Source organism: Strigops habroptila, chromosome 3 (assembly GCF_004027225.2).
Source record: "Strigops habroptila isolate Jane chromosome 3, bStrHab1.2.pri, whole genome shotgun sequence".
NCBI classification, from domain to species: domain Eukaryota; kingdom Metazoa; phylum Chordata; class Aves; order Psittaciformes; family Psittacidae; genus Strigops; species Strigops habroptila.
In genome coordinates, this window is record NC_044279.2 from 44,396,899 (window position 1) to 44,416,444 (window position 19,546).

The window sequence follows — 19,546 nt, forward strand, 5'->3', positions numbered from 1 at the left end:
ATGAGAGGAAGAATTTAAACTTTCTATTGCCAGGTCATGAGTGATACTTTTATTTAGTAAATTAACTAATAATGTTGTCACATGACTGCATAGTTAATTGACACAGGAAAAGGTAATTCCTGGATTTCTTCGAATTATGTGTACAGTTATTGATGAGCATAGATCTGTAATTGTGTTCTCGATTATTTGCTGCCTCTAATTTTAACATAGGAAAGGTATCATGCAACTTTGAATGTCCGCCAAACATGTCATCAGATACTTACAGCTTTTTGCAGTTCCTTGAGAAATTTGCAGTTCCTCAAGTACAATGTAAAATACCACATTGGTAACCATCCAGTAGCAATCTTCCCTTCAGACTTTCTGCAAACAGGCAATCTCCATTCGGAATAGGTGGACTAGGGTATTTTTACTGCAGCTCTTGTATCTTTTACTCCAGTGCTTGCAGTCACCTTCCTAAACCTTTCTAAACTTTTCTAATTAGGTTTATTGGTATTTAAAATAACCATCTTAAAAATCCATATTGGTTTAATCTTCAAAGTGCAGACACTTCAGCTTCAAAACTGTTAAAGCAATTCCACTTCCAGTGTGTAAGGATTTCCGCTTTTGTTTCTGGGTACAAATGACAAAGATATGATGGAAAAATAACTAAGTAATTTTTGCCTTAAAACAACAAAAAAACAAGTAACCATTGGTGGACACAAGGTTTGTGATTTATCTGTTATAAGATTGAGCTATCATTCTCTAAGCTGAGTTATGGGCCTATATGCACACACACTGAAAGCCTCATTTGCAGATCAGACTCTTAAGTGTGGCTGTGCTTGTGACTCAGAACGTTTGAGGACAGAGAGAAACAATCTAAGTGGAAAGCAGGAAATGCCAGCATGAGAACAAACATCCTAAAGGAAAGCTGAGATGCTGAGGTATAAAACCTCTACCTTGTCAAAACTTTAGATTAAAAAGTGCACAGAGAAAATGAGTGTACACTGGAAGAAAATGTTTTTGGTAGCAGTTATGCCAGGTTTACTTTTCTGCTAGGTTTTACTGTCTTGTCGCTTGCATAGAGATTTTAAATGAACACATTATTTCATAGTTTTGCTGGAAGTAAACATGTATAAAATAAGCCACTTAATAAAAATACTTTTATACCTCTTTTAACTATTGAATAACTGCAACCTTAATAATGTATTGAGTTCCTTAAAAGTCTCTTCTGGCGTGAACTCTTTGTATTCCTTAGATTGATGGTGTGCCATTCAGTAATAGGTGAAAGTTAGGAATAACATTCTTGTAACTATAATGAAGTAGACAAGCACATACCAACACAGGGATAAATATGAGTCAGTATACCCTAGTTAATTTGAATGGAAACAATTATAAAGAATTGTCATTATTACTGGTTAAAAATCATACCTTAGGTAAATAGTCCAGGGCTTGAACTTCCAGGACAGAACCATTTAGTGTTTTGGACTTCATAAAATCTCTTGCATAGCGCTTCAATAAAAAATGACAATTTCTTGTTAAATAGGTCTTTTGTATAAAAGTATTGTTAATGTTTCAGTGCATGTAAATGGCACTTTTTCACATGCTGGCTGAATGTGAAATTAGATAGTATTGCATCTTGCACTTTTTGAATCTGTCACTATTGTTTATGTTCTCTCTTTGTTTCCATATTAGCTCAGCACTGAATTTTAGTTTTAGCTATTGCGATTCAGAATATTGTGGATGGTAAGCTGAGTTACGTCAGTAATTATCAACTATGCTATTTGACCACTGTGTTACAGCTGTACCATGACGACCTAAGTCTCTGGAAGACTGCTCTGCACCAATACTTTATTTTTACAGATGTTAAACTATGATTTGAGGCACAGTAATCATGCAGATGCTACACACAAAACCCCTCAATAAGTAAGGTATATGTTGTCAATAGCAAGTCCAGAGTTTTGTGCTTACACAGCAAAAAGATTGTTCTACAGGTCATATTCAGCCTGAATGTTGACCCTGTGTTAGTTTCAAACTTTTTTAGAAGCTGAACAAGAAAATATGCTTGACTTTGTTGATAGAACATGTCAATGCCATTGTCAATGCCAACCTCGGTTTTCGATGGCATCACCCGATAGTGTGCTGTCAAAATAGAAAATTGTTAGATTTTCCACCTTGGGTGATTTTTGGTTCAGGACCTAACTTAGTGCAACCTGCTCATAATTTGGTCTGTGTATGTGCACTTCAGGTTTGCAATTATCAGAAGAAACTCTCAACTAGCTTTGGAACTCCAGTTCTGGACAATTGAATAGCTTTTCAGCTTGTTAAAATGTGTCCAAATGATTGTGCTCGCATTTCTGAGTGCATTAGTGGGAGCTGCTGCGTCGAAGAGAGAGAACAATCTTGGACTTTTTTATCTAACTTAGTTTATCCTTCAAAAATGAGAAAATTTCAGGCAGGGCAACAGTTCAGTCTGCCCCTGCAGTGCTTCTCACTGTAAAACAACCTGATGGCATAAGCAGACTTCCTTCAAGCAAACAAGCGTAATAGTTGTATTCCTAAGTGTTCTTACCAAATCTACAAAAAATATTGCAGACTTCAGTGTGGTTCTTTGATGAGTGATGAGCTACTTGGATCAGGTGAGAATCCATTGTGATTTAAGAAATATCAGGCAATGGTTATATAGCAAGTGATCTGCTGACGTATCGCCAAGTACTGTGAACACCTGTAAGCCACAGTAGTTGCTCCTACATTTTGCAGTAGTGATGGAGCCCTTGAAGTGTGGCTATGCTTCTTCAGTGTTTTACATTTTCATCTCTAAATATTTTCTAAAATATTAATGGATGTAAGAGATTTGCTATTTTTTGCTGGCTTTGTTGAAAGACACGTCTTTTTCCATGTCAAAAATGTAGATCGTCTGTTACTCTGCGTATAACTTCATTGCAATATATAAAGGAGTCTCTTGAGAAGATGACTGAAACGTTTTTATAATTGCACACAGAAGTGACTAACAACTAGGCAACATAAGGTGAAAAATCAGTTGAAAAATCCTCTGAGTATACCAGTGGCACATTCAACCATAGTGACAGGGCAAGGAGTATCTAAGATTAGATACTGATCTCATATTCCCACTCTCAGTGTTTTTGGATGGAAGTTGCATGCAGATTTCAGTGCATAGGATTTCTGTAACTTTACAAGGGCACTGCAGGAAAAAGTGGTTGTAGCAGTTTCTGTTGCTTATAATAACAGCATGCTAATAATCTCTCAGCCATGGTCTTGTGTGGCCTTGCTACATGAGTATAGCAGAGTAAGACAGTGGCTGATGTGATTCCTGCCATCATTGCTGTGTGTACCATGCTGAGAGAGGAATGTCCTAAAAGTTAAATCTTGCCTTCAGGCTTTGTCTCCTAAATATATACACATTATTTGTATTTAGGCAACTCTGGCAGCTGATTTGACCAGCAGGTCAAAGGAGGTGATCCTGCCCCTCTACTCTGCTCTTGTGAGACCTCACTTGGAGTACTGCATACAGTTCTGGTGCCCTCAACATAAAAAGGACATGGAGCTGTTGGAGCGAGTCCAGAGAGGGCCACGAGGATGATAAGAGGGCTGGAGCACCTCCCGTATGAAGACAGGCTGAGAGAGTTGGGGCTGTTCAGCCTGGAGAACAGAAGGCTGCGTGGAGACCTCATAGCAGCCTTCCAGTATCTGAAGGGGGTCTATAAGGATGCTGGGGAGGGACTCTTCCTTAGGGACTGTAGTGGTAGGACAAGGGGTAATGGCTTCAAACTTAAACAGGGGAAGTTTAGATTAGATATAAGGAAGAAGTTCTTTACAGTGAGGGTGGTGAAGCACTGGAGTGGGTTGCCCAGGGAGGTTGTGGATGCTCCATCCCTGGCGGTGTTCAAGGCCAGGTTGGACAGAGCCTTGGACCACATGGTTTAGGGCAAGGTGTCCCTGCCCATGGCAGGGGGGTTGGAACTAGATGATCTTAAGGTCCTTTCCAACCCTTACTATTCTATGATTCTATGATTTAGCAAGTTGTAGCATACCTCAGTCTAGTAGAGATTAACATGAGAAATGAAGTGCCGGTAGTGATGAGCTGTTGTAGAAATCTGGCCAGAATAAATGTGCCCTTCTCTCACCCAGTGAATTGAAAAAAAGCATCACAAATATTTCCAAATGTGAAACAATGAGTGATAAAACAGATCATTGGAAGCATATGCAAATCACAGATGCTCAGAGCACCACATGTTTCATTACAGGTAAAACATATATTAAATTAGCATTCAAACCAAGGAAAACTGTCATAAATAAAGTCATATTTTAGTAGTTATTATCTAAAAAAGATTGTTACACTACTTCTGAAAATGTGGAAAATGAAGATGTAATTCTGATAATGAAGCTATTCTCTGTATCTTTGATAATTTAGAAACCACCAAAATTAGGTTGATGACAGCAATGTAAAAAGCTAGCAGCCACCCGGCTACATCTTTTCTTGAATATAAAATAACAGATAAAATAACTGCACAAATTTATGTTTATATGAATCAAATTTCAAGACACCAAACTTTTAAAAATAATATGGTGGAGTGGGTTGAGAATGAGGCTACGGATAAAGGAGCTAAGAAACCCCCCAGCAAATGCACAGCAAGTAAAAAAGTAAAATAGGCTATGCAAATATTAACCACAACTACAAAACACTGATCCTGGATAAAGCTAAAATGTGAACTCTGAACACTTTATACATTGGAATCTTAAATACAGTTTTCAAGAAGCTGACATTCCTATTTTTTTCCGTATTTTCTAAAAAGCCTCATGATCCAGTAATTCTAAATCTCTTATGACCATTTTCAACTTAAAAAATTCATTTTAAATGTAGCCTGTTCAGTTAACAACTTTCGTGATCTATTTATGGAATTAAAAATACACTTTGTCTCCAACAGTAGCAGAAGGATTACATAAAACATTTTTACCCTCTCTTTTTTTTTTTATGTTGCTTACTTTCAATGTTTTTTTTTTTTTTTTTTTTTTTTTTTTTTTTTTTAATAATAAACATGTTGAGGAGCACCAGCTGAATGGCACAGAACCACTGACAAGTCACAATGACTTTTTATTGCAGCACGTGCCAGCTTTTCTTTGTTCTCTAGGAGATGGTGTCTGGTCAGGATTCAGAAGGTTTTTCCTTTTCCTTTGGGGGGACATGGATCATCCCTTTGGACATACTGTTTTTGGTTTTCTGGAGATAATTAGGAAGGTACCTTCTTCTCCCCAGGCTGGGGCAAATCAAAGTGCATTGCAAGACCAGGGCATGTACAGAGATTAAAAAATTCAGTTCTAGAAACACTGAGTTGAGGGTTTGGGTAGTTACGTTTTGAAATGTGTATTCAATTTTCACTAAATTGGAAGTTTAGGTGTACTTAATGGAACGGTACGTTGACCATTTCTTCAGCAGAATAAATTAAACAAGTACCTTATTTTATTTAGAGAAGAAAGAAATGGCATTGAAAATATTGTCCACATAGATTCAAAGTATCATGTAAAGTGTAAGTGTAGCCATAAACATATGAATTTTGATTTTGAAAATAATGCAAATGGTACGGCTTACTAAAGAATGATTCCATGTGTTATGTTCATCTATATGAGACATTATGAGAATCTAAGAAATTGCATTCTCCATTTAAATCCAAAAGACTGACATGCTTACCATAAAATCATAAAATTGTATCAATAAAATTGTACCCAGGGGAAGTACTTTCGGATTCCCAAAACTCACTGATACTAGAAGAAAAAGATTGTAGAAGCTTTAAAATGTGCATGAGTTAAAAAGTTTGCTCTCATGGTGTGTTGTATCCAAGATGACATATTTTCATGAAAATTGGTGGAGTTGTATTTTTTAAATAAATTAATACTTTCATGATAGAATGCAACAGGTAGAGACTATTATTTCGATTACTGCAATTCAGAATAGAATACCACGTAAATAACTGAATGTAATATTCAGACAGAAGAAGAGGGTTTATTTTCAGAAATCCCCAAAAGACTCTTTTACAGATTAAATCACTAATAAATTAATTTTTCTGACAGCAAAGAATAAATACCATGGGATGATCAGTTGCAAGCCATCCGTGGGAGGTTTTTAAACGCATTTGGACAAGTTAATGTACATTTGTACAGTGTTCTATATGGCCATCCAGGACACAGGGAAAAGAACAAATCCTCTGCTCTAGAAAACAGAAGAAAGATGTCACAGTCATGGGTGTCATTGCTAGACATGGGCTAAAAGAGTAATTACTTTGAAAATGAAGGGATCAGCAGTTTATTGTGTTGTTTTCTTCACACTAGAACTCTGTGTAGATTTGTGTTCCAATACAGTATTCAAAAGATTTAATGTTTAAATAAATGTCTAATGCTTTCACCTTGTCTATCAGCTTTTTTTTTATTTCACCCAAGTATATCAACTTTAGCACATTTAAAGTGTAGTTAATATAAACCATTATTATTATCTTTTGGGCCACAGTAACATAAGCTTTACATAGTAGTCCAATATACAGCTGAGCATAGCAATCTGTTCATGAATGTACTGTAACTCTGGAATGAAATGGTAAAATGATAAAATGGCAGGAAGTTTGTTTGGTTTTTTTAAAGCTTGCAGAATAGCCTTCTAAAGAAAATTATTTGTGTTTGTACAACCACATTATATACCACATTTTGAGTGCCGTACTGAGGATTCAGTTCTGAATGGTATTTTTGTTCAGTTCTTGCCTGAAACTGCACATGATACTCAGAATTATTCCTTATATTTAAGCTTCACAAGCTATTTTAAATATATTGTTTTGATATGGTTTGGTGATATTTATCATCTCATAACTATATGAGCCAGAATTAAATACTAGCCTCACCAAGACGTATTCTAAAATTCATGGATCTAGGATAACACGAGCTAAGTCTATGTTGATCTGCACATTTCATGAAGAAAACTGATTAAAGAAAAGTTGCAAAATGGCTGTGGTGGTTATCACCAAGAAATTTCAGTGCAAACTGGTTTGACAATATATTTTAACATATGACCTCAGATCACAGGCTTGTGGGCTGAGAAAATCCAAACACATTTCTTCATCTCAGGACTGGCAAGGACAATCATAAGGCTCCACTCATGTCTGTAATCCTGTCAATCATTGCTGCACAGAGAAACTATCATTCTCTACTTGCAGTGTAATAACAACTGTGTTATTTCATAATAACACAGAATCCATATTAGAATTTGCTCATGTCATACAAATGCTGTTTCTTACTTAGTTATTGATGGACAAGGGTGGAAATTTTTTTTCCTTCCTGCATAGAATTTTCTTTAAAATCTGTGGTATAAGGGACTGGTGTAGTCCATATGCCTCAAGCTGAATACATTATGAATCAACCACTGCTTGATCCTCCTGTCAAAAGACACAAGCAATTAATTTTATATAATATCATTTTAACACAAAGCAAGTCTGAGGAAATGTAAGCTAATAAGATATTAATAGAATTAGAATTTAGTTATTGTCTGTCAATTAATGTCGGGGAGTGAGGACCAAGATGTGTATTTCATTCACAGAAGTAAGACCTGGAGGAGACAACTTGCATTAGCAAATCCAGCTCTGTGGTATCCTAGTCAACCTAACTATATAAATTCATCCCTAAATTTATCATGTTCAATCTTAAGCTACTTATATTTCACCAATGCATCTTGGTGAAAAATTTCTTCAGAACTCTCCCATGATGATTAGAGACCTTCTTCAAGTACCTAGTCACAGCCTATTTGTCATCATTTGTTCTTGTGCCAGAAAGTTCTTAAACTGTTTTCTGTCTTTGTATTTTATGTATCATCATGTGTTTATGGAGAGTAACACTATCCCATTCCTCTTTGTTTTGGCAGAGTGTATAAAACTGAGGTCATTTAGAGCAATGAAAGATAATATAAAACTATCCTCATGCTAATTAGTCATGCACATCATGAAATGATATTAGCTTGAGCCTTAAAAGGAGTAGGCGTGTGATAGTTTTCTACAGTATTGTAATAGTGTTGTCCTTGAAGTGATTTATTACATATCTGTGAAAGACTTAAGTAGCTCATGCACAATACAACACTGGTACAGCACGTTTCCAGTTATATGTAGGACAAAGGTCCACTCGAACAGTGGATTTCTAATATTATCTCAAATGCTTAATAAATGTCAGACAGAAAAAAAATCTATGGTTAAAATAAAATACTAGTTTATCAAAGAAAAATATAAAACTAATATTCATTAATTATCCTTAGTAAACCCATACAGAACTTACTGATTTTTTTTTCTTTGATTACCTTTTCTTTCAATATTTTGTTTTGGAAATCTGTATATGATTGAAGTCAAATGAGTAGTCTCACTGTTTATCCTTAATATATTATTTCCAGGTATATTTGCAATTCCTTGCAAGAATCCTAAAGTTAGTAATTTTAGAAAATTGATAAGAAAATTTTTAACAACACATATTTAAACATACCATGGATAATATTTTTAGTATTCTGTGATAGAAATAATGTAGCTTTTTCCTCTCTCAACTGCCTCCAGGTACACAGAAATGGAAGTTTTATTGTTGAGGTTTGCTCCATTTTAATCATTATCATTAGGAAAAGTTCCCTTTGCCACCAAGAGTTACACTACCAATTTTGCTGAAGGCTCAAGCAAGCTCTCGTAATTGTTGCATATTTTTCTTAAGGAGATTCTTTACTTCCTTATTGTGTAAGTTCAAAAACTTTCCTAGTAAGTTCCTTAACTTTTACTATTAGGTCCTCTAAAACCAGTAGTCACAGAATTACTAAGCCATTCTGTTTATTCAGTTGTACTAGCTTGTGATCACTCAACTCATCCTTTAACTGATTTTTTTCCTTATATGACTTCGCTGTTCCCCAAAACAAGTTAATATTAACCTATTTTTGCTTCACTAATTATTTGTTAAAAAAAAAAAAAAACCCACAAAAAACTATCATTATTTCTGCTCAGGAATAGTTGCTGTTCATTGGAATATTTCCTCTCCAAACTGTCTATAGTTTCTATCTGTATGACACAGGCTTCAGAATTTATCTTCCCAGCAACATTATTTTCTTCATATTAGTGACCTGTTCTGAGGGTTTATAGTAGACCTATGCCATTATTACAAAACAAAACCAAAACAATCCCCCAGCACCCCAAATTATTTTTTTAACCAAAATTATTTATTCATGTTCAACTTGGTGGATTTAATTAAAACTTTGAGTGGCAGCTTACAGAATACTAGATATCATCTTTAACTTTGTCTCTTTTCCATATCCTATGCTAGCAGGTTTTTTATTTTACTTTCTGAGGTCTTTCCATTAAAGATATATTAGTTATTTCTTCCTGAGTTCATCCAGTTTCCTAGCTGAATTCCTCTGTCTTATATCCCTGCTTCTGTCCTTGTCACTCTCGTCAGTTTGTATTTTCTTTTCCTAGAATGCTATTCTTCATTTTCCTGTGTCCTTTACCACTCCATTTATCAATTTTTCTCTTCTTCTTTATTAAATGTAAGTAGACTGATTATCTGAGTCAGTTTAAAAAAAAAAAAAATGCTGAAAGACCCAGCTTTAATGTTAGATACCTGGGTTTACTTGCATGCTTAGAATCAACTTCATCTGTTCAGAAGAGTCCTTTTCCTGCAAATATCTCCCGAAGTGGACATCTCCTTAAATTCTTCTGATCAGCCTCGTTACCTAGATCTGGATTCCAAAAAAAACCCCAAACCTCTACCTGCAGGCTCTACTTCTAAAGGGTTTATAACCCAAATACCAATTTAAATAATCAAGTGATCTTTGCTGTCTCACTCAGAAGTCCTAAAACTCCATTTGTGGTCAGATTCCTGCATGAGAACTGCTGGATTAGCAGCACTCTTGTGTTTGCTGACTTCCCACTTTTCATGAATTTTGCCATGTCTGCTATTTGTTATGTTTTCAGTGGAAACCAGGAAGTTGTTTAGCCAGACATGAAGAGTAGTCAATGGTTTTTCTGTATTTAAATTCCTTTTCAGTCCAGTCTGTATCTAAATCTTTACTGAGTCTGAATCCACTCAATGAGCAGGCCTCTCTTTTAATTTCTAACCACAAAGACCCAACTTCTTTTTGATGTTGTAGTGAATATCAGACTCTCTCCCATCTGTTCTATTCCTATTCTAAGGATCATTCTGCCTTGTAGACATTCTCATGTTTCCTATGTATCATCCTGTCTTTGCTTTTCATCTGGTTCCTGATTGTCTCTCCTCTTCCCCTAAATTTTACTACTGAGACAAGCTTCCTCCTCCTGGCCTATGCCACCCTCTCTTATTTTGGCAGAAATGAGTATACATTCTGCTACTGATTTGCAAAGCTACTCCACAAGTTTCTAGCAATTCCTAGTCCTTCTAACCTCCTGAATGGTGCTACTTAATAAAAAATTAATATTTTACACCTTCTGTATTACTATTGACGTAATCACTTTTCTGTGTATCTGTCTGAACAGCATTTTAACTTGTCTTTCAGTTTCTTCTGTGTTTCACATAATGTTAATTCACACTGGCTGTTGTTAAACCACAACTTATAAAGTACAGGAAATCAGAATATGCAATATTTGCACTAATATTCTTGTAGGGATATTTATTTATAAATCACTCTAATTTGCTTCCTCTTTACTGTTAGACAAAATAATATATTAATGAATATTATATTATTTTGGTGAGACTTTTCTATGAAATTATATCTGGACTTTGAAGAGTCATTCCAATGATGCAGTTTAAAAGTTTCAAAATGAGGAGACATTCAGCTATACAGGACTTGTGGCTCAAAAGCAAAACCTTAAATGCAATTTGTAGAGGTGCAAGTGGCAATTTGTAGGTGCTGGTGTGCAAGATCAGGGTTTGGAGTTTGGGGAGGTCTTGGTTGACTTGTTCTTTTTCCTAAAGCTGTGATTTAGGCCTGAATGCTACCGAGACCAGTATGGGGTGTTATGCTCTGGAACTGAGAACACTAACAAATGAGCGGACTGTGAGTTTAATTCTCTGTAAATGTGCTTTCCTTATGAAATTGCCTGTCTAAAATGTCTCAGGGCTCTAACAGCAGGGTTGATCCTGTGCTTAGTGAAGTCAGTGGCAAAATTTTCATGACAATTAACAATCAGAGTCTCCCCGGCCCTTGACAATGTGTAGTACATTGTGAACAAAAGCTTTCTTTGCTGCAGGTATGGAACTAGCAAGAAATAACTCCCCAAAGTAAGAAAAGTAGGCAGGAATGTGCATGGCAGCAATGTGCGCCTCAGGCAGACAGTCATGGTACCTGTGAGCGCTGCTGCTTAGTGCATCAGTTTTGCTTTAAGCTAAAATCTCTAAGGAAGTCAGTACACAGAACCAATCTTTCAAGCTGCAGTAGAGGTTGAAGAAAGTTTGGCAAGCTTGATATCTTTGGTTGAGGTTAAGTGGTAGTGACTAAACAGACAGAAAGCTTCTTTACAAATACTTTTTGTTCACAAAAATAGTATGGTCCAAAGTAATGAATCTATTGTGAATATTCATACAAAGAGACATTAATGCTGGATTCACATGAAAGCACCACTTAGAAAGCTGATTTTCCTGGTCTCGTTATCTTTAAAATGCAATGGTCTTTATGTGGACATGACAAATGGGGACCTCAAGACGTTGCAAAACAAGCCTTTTCTACTTCATATTGCTGATACCATTGTTGATCAATGAAAAGGATGGGTTTTGTTATAAAAAAAATATATATATATATTCTTGATTTCCTAAGAGATCCCCTTGAAAAAGCATGCAAATAATTTTTATGCAAATACTTTTACATGTAAAAGTAAACAGATTGTACATAATCAAAATTTAGTCTCTAATTATAGGAGATGCTTATTCAGATTGAGGGCAGGGAGTTAGAGCCATATTTTTCCAATGGAACAGATAAATGCTACTAAATTAAACTGAGTATTTTTCCAGCTCTTTTACAGAGGATTATGTATTTCCAAAAGCTTTTCATAAAAGGTAAACAGATAACAGAGCTTCTTGCTGAACAAAGAAGCCCATTAATATGCCAGAGGGTTGCAGGATGAGGTTTGCTACATACTTCATAATGGCAACTTGAGAGTTGCATCATTTTGGCAGCTAGATTCCTACACGCATGAGTATAGCGCTCACTGGAGGATCAGCACAAATGACAGGCATGGAGAAGCAGCAGCACTCAGGGCTTAATTCAGCACTTAGTGGAAGAGCTAAGGGTGAAGATGATTTAGTTAAGTAAATCCAGTTCATCAAATATACATGTACATGTGTTCACACTATTATGTAAGTGTGATGTGCCATGTTTCAGGTTTTATTCATCAATAGAAATTATGTGCTCATTTGGGAATTTTCACAAACGAGAGAATCTTTCAATCATTAGAATTTCTCTATTTTCTTTATCTCAAGATACTTTGCTGAAGCACTTAAGTACAAGATTACAGACATTTAATGCATAAAGACAATTGTTGAAAACAAAAATTCAAAGACAAAGCCTTAAAAACCTTAGATAATTTGAATCTCTCTCATTATTTTAGCCTAATAACTTTCTGTACCAGTAGAATTTAACCTTGTATTTTAAAGAGCAAATTATCTGTTGTATAAATTCACCACGCCAGCTCCTTAGTTCATGCACTTTGAATTTGGATAGAGTTACAGTTCAGTATATACTTGAGGGCTTGGACTTTTCAGTTAAAAACTAAAATGGGGTTAGAGGAGGGAAAGGGATTTCAGCCATTTTAGTTTTACTTATTTTGACAGTTTATTAAAAAAAAAAAACCAAACAAAAACCAAAACCACGACAACAAACAAATGTTCTTATTTTCTCTATAGAGTGGTTTAGCAGAATTTATGTTTGATTTCTTTAGAATTTTCTCTCTTGTATCTGAGCTAAAGCACTGTAAACTTTTCTATACCATCTCTTTCGATGTGAGAAATACAAAGATTATAAATCACAGAATTCCTGCAAACAGACTTTATTATGTTCCTTCAAAAATTGTGTAAACAAATTTGGATGCACCACTGTGAAGCCCATACTCAAACAGCTTGTGTTCTAGGAGGGAAAAAGAGAGACCTCTTGCTACCTCGCAGCAGACTATTACGTGCAGAATGCCTGATGTGAGAGATTGAGCTATAGTTTTTGTACAGATTAGCAAGTAAATGGAAAAATAAAAAGAAACGTAATAGATCTGAATTCACAATGTGAGAAGCTGGGAAATCCTGAGAATACATACAAAAGAAAGGTTATCGTCCTACAAATGCTTTTAAAATGTAGTATCTTTGAAAGTTATGAACTGTATGTAATGAAATTAAGTCTTTAAATAAATAAATATTGCTATGAAATGCTTCTGTATAAAATGAAACACCTGTGGCTCAAATTCAAGTTTATTGAAAATAAATGAGTCAATAATCTAGCATGTAGTGTTTTAATTTAGCAAAAGGACTGTGTTTGTTTTATGATGGGTAAAATAAAGAGTATGACTGTACATCTGGGATACTTAAAGGGATAGGGATTTTATTATTCATCATCATATCACTTGCATCTTAATTGCAAGTCTGGCAGTGGTCAGATCAATCATCCTACAAACAATGAACTAACATGAAAACAGCTTCAAAAGTTAACTCTTGTTGGCTGGTAGGTGTTCTTATCAGGTAACACAAAATTATATATATTTTTATTGGAGCTTACATATATTCTCTCTATAAAGAAATACATACATAAATTGTTCATATGTATGTACACCTCTATATGTACTTTTGTATACATATATGTATGTATGTGGGTGGATATCTATGTGTGTATACATATGTACACTCACAGATAAATCATATATCACAGGGAGAGAGAGAGAGAGCAAGAGACAGATGCATATCCATCTGTCAGGTCCACCAGCACTCACAACTCTGAATTGCTTGTCTCTGAAGAGTAGGACTGACCAGGTGCTGTCGCTAAGCACAACATGGATTTGGCACGCACATTGCAGGGTGACAGCTGATGGTCCCGAGATCAGTCATGGCATCTAGCGTGGTCAATGGAGAGAACTACTCCAGGGTGGCATCAAATTTGGAACTCTGTGTAGTCCTCTAGCATATTTCTACTCATAACTACAGGGATCATGGAGAGACTGTGTCTCCTAAAAAGGGCATCAGAATAAAGTGATGCCTCGCTCACTGTGCTTGGTATAATACTATGTGCTTTCAGTGCCTGTGCCAGTGTACTCTCATACAACTTAAAACCATGCCAGAGTAGAGTGATGGTGACACAGCATGAGGAAAATCTGCTTAATTCGTATATTTGCTTCTTTTTACTTGCCTGGCTTAACTGAGCAGCTAATGCCAGTTTCTAAGGTATATACTGGATGACATTATGTCTGTTATATATAATCAGGAGAATGATACCCTGCCAGTTTCCCAGTTGTGAGTCATAAATGTTGACCTCTGGCTACACAAAACTCAAATTTAAATGTTGTCATAACTTGCAAATATGCAGAAATGATTTACTTTCTGCATCTTTTTAGACTAAGTATAAACGGTACCATTTATTGTTTTATTATTCACTTATTTCTTTTTCTGTGGAGTAGAAGAAAGTCTTCCTGAAAGCAATTGGGGAGGAGGATCAGTGCCAAATGAAATGTGAAATAAAATTGTCTAAAACAATCAGTGAGGCTGTACATTCCTCTGGCATATTTTGGTATATAGATTGCAATCATTTCTCTTGGGATATAATCCTATTCTCCTGACAATGGGTATTTGCTTCTGGCTATGATTTTCAAAAACATGTAAGTTACTTCAAAGCATGATTTTATCAGTTTGAAATGGAGCTGTGCCTCTGAATTATGGAAATAAATACATTAAAATTGCTTTCCTTTCACTTGAGTAAAATGTACTCAGATTCTCTAATATATGAATACAGAGTACTTTTTATCTTTGAACCATTTCTACATTTGAGAAAATATATCCTTTTTTTGATACTACACATTCCTTGTTTTATTATCTGAGAAACAGATTTTTATGGCTGAGATATCACTTTAGGATGATAGCATAGAGAGTACATGGGGGAAAATATACTTTTTGTGACATCTCATGTGAAACAGTGATGACAGTAAAATGAAAATATTATTCAACCACTTGTTCAAATGACTGAATTGTCCAATAAGCTAAAAACAGATGCATATAGTATTTAAAATGGGTACAGGTGTCTGACCACAGAAACCTCTGAACTTGCTTTCATTATGAAGATTAATTTCAACAAAAAACTCAGTATTCAAGGTGTAGAGAGTAGGACACATTTTATATGTCTACTTAAATATACTGCATTTTCCTAATACATAGTTCAGTCTTTTTTTTTTCTTCTCTCTTATTTGTAAGTTTGCAATTGAGTTATGAAGTAGAAAAACCTACTGCCACTGTTGTCTATGCCGAAAAATTGGACCATGACGGACCGTCTGAGGGCTTCAACTCTGTTGGACAGAGTAAGGCAATCCACAACAGGATGGGCAGACCTGGCAAGCATGAACAGTGGGCAAATGAGGTTGTCTCTCTGATGGTCCCACATTTACTTTTCAATGAACCAGATACTACTCAAAGCCCAGTCTTACTCTTACTGAATGACGATATTGGAGGACTGGGAAAGCACTGACAAACTGAATACATCATCCTTCAGACATAAGATAACTGGAAGGGAGTCCAGAATTTCATTTTCAGCTGCAAGGTTCAAGATCCTGGACAAGGGCTCTGGCAGGGTACACCCATTCTGCAGCCATGATAACAAATACAATGTCCTCTTCCTTGTTCCAAGGAAAGCAGCTGCCTTCCTCACCTAAGTCTGTCCACCACTGGCTCATAACAGTTGTTATGTTCTTTGGCCATTGCCTAGATAAGTAAACAATTCCTGTGTTTATGTAAAGTTGACATCTTTGGCACCCCGAAGCTATTGACAGCTATTCAGGATCTTCCTTTACTTTGCCTCCTTTTCCAGAAATAATGTGGTCCTTCTTCTTTGGATATGGTTATAAACCCACTCAGAAGTAAAAGAATTAAAATGATACCTAAAGAAAAAAAATTAAAAATTAGTCCTTCCCTTTAACAAACTTTTGAATTCTGCAATTCTTCATATTGCTGTAAATTATAAGCCAATATATGTGTGAATGTTGTAATATATTTAAGTATTGAGTCTAAAACTCAATCACTTATGCCTCACCCAGGTTTTCAGATCGTGTGGGAGAAGGGTACCTATTTGCTTATGCAATGTAGAACACAATGGACCTTCTATACTTCGCTCTCAAGTCATCTAAAGATGACACAATGCCTTTTAAAATATAACTTAGCTTTAATATAGCCTAGCTTTAGATTTATGCTCTTGCATTGTAAAATATGAGAAATACATTTGAATGCTGCCACTTTTTTAATATTAAAGGTTCAGAAAATTTGGGATGTGCTAATACAGAACAAAACCAAAGTTTGAAAGCTTCAAAGTTACTACTGAAAAAGAATTTCTCTTCTGCGCACTCAAGAAAGGAACTGATTCTTGGCTTAGATGATTTCAAACATACAGCCGTATTTCCTCATGACAAGGACATCTGCAGGCAAAATATATGTTCTCAAATGTTAGTTTTCGAATTCTAGCTACTCAGAAATTTTCACAAAACAATGTTTCTTTAAATAATATTAATTCTCAAGCAGAAAAGTGAAATCCATCGGTTCCAAAGTACATTGTAGGAACAGGGAAGCTTACATTTCATTAGCAATTACAAGTTGTTTTGCATCAGGCCTAATTAAGCCTGAAAAGAGAATAAAAAAGCATTAATCAGAAAGTGTCTGTTGGCCAAAAGCTATTAAAAATTTAAGTCAGAATATGTATAGTCTTTCCCTCCAAAACCCACTGATACTCAAACCCATGCAGAGGCAGAGAAAAGTCCCCATGTCATGGCTGTGCATGCAGATAACAACAATGAGAAGTGGAGATAATTGAACCCTTTACCAGATGATCCCTGTTATAATGGAGATGGCAAAATAAAAGATATTTTCAGATATTAATGAGTATAGAGAGGAAGAGTGTCTTCTAAGGAAGGAGGAGAAAAAAACATCAGCAATGATAAAAACAGTAATGGGGACTCAATACTTATTCACTGAAATTTGTCAGCTAAAACATGTATTTCATTAAAGCTATAATTTAGTGAAATACTTCACATCAACTCCAGCAATCTTAGACTTTTGTGAAAAATATCAGAGTGCATCTAAATATTTCATTTAGCTTTGGATTTTTTTTTTTTCTTCTTTAACACCTTGATAGGAATATTTCATTATGTTCAAAGTTTGGTGCAGTATCACATGTTGCTCTGCATGCCTTAGCTTGGCTGAAAGAGCTTTTTGTCTTTACGTTTTTTTCCCTCCCACCTGACTAATTTAGTTTAGCTGTTTGCTTCTTCTTTCCATAACTGAAGGTTTGTTTATGTTTGGCTGATGCTGTGCATTTTGGTAGCAAGAGTAAACTGGTTTCTGATACAGCTCCATCCGGCAGAAAGCCAGATGGATACCTATTCCTCCTATTCCTCCTATCTCATTCTCCTCTCTTTCATTCTCTTTTCTCTGCTTATTATACAGCTTGTTTTTCAAAGACCTATCCTGATGTTTAATCTCTTCTCTAGCTTGGTCTGTGAAATTTAGTAAAAGTTCAAACCAGAATGGTTACTTACAGCATGTTCTGCTAACGGCGGGGTACTAAATGTTTGTTGAGAAACAATGCCCCAAGTGTTATTAGAATTCAGTTTGCAGATTTAAGGGGGTTAAAGAGACTGAGATCTGAAGTCTAGGGAAAAAATACCATGTCATTCTGAAGTTTTGACAGTGGTTTAACAATATAGAAGTTCTGCTTTTTAACTTCCCCTTTATAAAAAGATATTAAGATACTAAAGATACTAGTCAGCTATACAGTTACTACATATACATAGGTGTAGGGTACAACAAAGTTTTCCATTAGTAACAGAATTTCACGATCAAGAAGTGTATTCCTTAGACATCTGCTTCAAACTATTTCAAACACTGAAGAACAATCAAAAGCAAATTATGAATCTGCTGTCCTCCTTGTTGTTATTGCTGCTACTTAGCAGAATTTCAGAAGTTGTAAAGATCTTCACCAGAGAGAGAACGATGTGTCATGTAAAAATATAGCTGAAGCTTATAACCTTCACACTTACACTTTGCATGTACAAAGCATGCATCCTTTGATTGGATAAGTATCGCACTTATCTTCCTTATGACTTTACTATGTTTTGCATATTGCACCATGATTCATGGCTGTGCAGCAGTCTGTATGAACATCAGCAAGCCCACAGTTACCCATGGCACGATACCTGCAGGCAATCCTACCAAGAGCGAGTGGAGCAATTGTTGTGACTCAGCCACCTCCAGCAGTGAGGTTGCTGTTGTGGTCTCTTTCTCTGTTTACACATGTGTTCATACACACATGCATCCCTTTCTTACTCATAGAGATTTCCCTACCAAGATGATGATAGTAAATATGAAAAACAAACATCAATATGCAAGCTTATATGTGTGCCACTTATAGCCCATTTACAACATGCCAGTACTCACTCCAAGTAGTTTTGCGTAGCAGTGAAGGGAAACAATTGAAAAGAAACCTCAAAGGATAATTAAGAAATGACATAGGCATTTTCTTTAGTATTCCTTGACATATTTTCTTTGCAAGCCTCCATTCAACTTTAATTGAATTTTGCTTTGAGCTCCTGAGCCTGGAACAGCAGAATTTTTTCTTTCCTCATACTATAAACTTTACCTTGCAGATAAAAAAGAATGCACAGAGCTATAATCAGCAGATCACAGAATGAAAGGATTATGAGTTTTATGCTAGCTAAAAAAATAATTCATTATCTTATTTTCACGTACATGTGAATTACCAAGTTAATAGGGCCTTATTGCATTCGTATTTGGTGTTAGAGGAGTCTTAAGTGAACAAACGTAATTCATGCTCCATTTAAGATGTCTTCAAACTAGCAAGATGTTGCAAAGTGGTTAAGGACTTGGCCCAGAAAGATTCACCAGATTTAGTAGTTTAAACTAATATAAGCTGCAGGTTTAGGGTGTTAAACATATACCACAATAAGATTAATAAAATTCCACATCAAATAAAACACCCTTTTGCACTGGAATTATTGTCTTCAAATTCATTTATGTATCTCTGATATGAGCACTATAATTTCCAATCTTTCAGTGTAGGCTAACAAAGCCTATACTATTATTCATTATACGCTTCTGTGCAAGAGATGGAATAGAAACAAGTGAAATAATCAGGCAAAGGTAGAAGCAGTTATGGCTCTGGAAGATCAAAGAGCAGGTAAATAAGTAATAAGGGACAAACTTTCTTGTATATTAAACAGGCAATAATTCTCATTTATGATATATATATACACCTGTCAAGCATTTTAAAGAAAATTTAGATAATTATGAAATATATTGTTAAGCATTTCTGCATAGTTTTATGGTTTTGACTCACAAC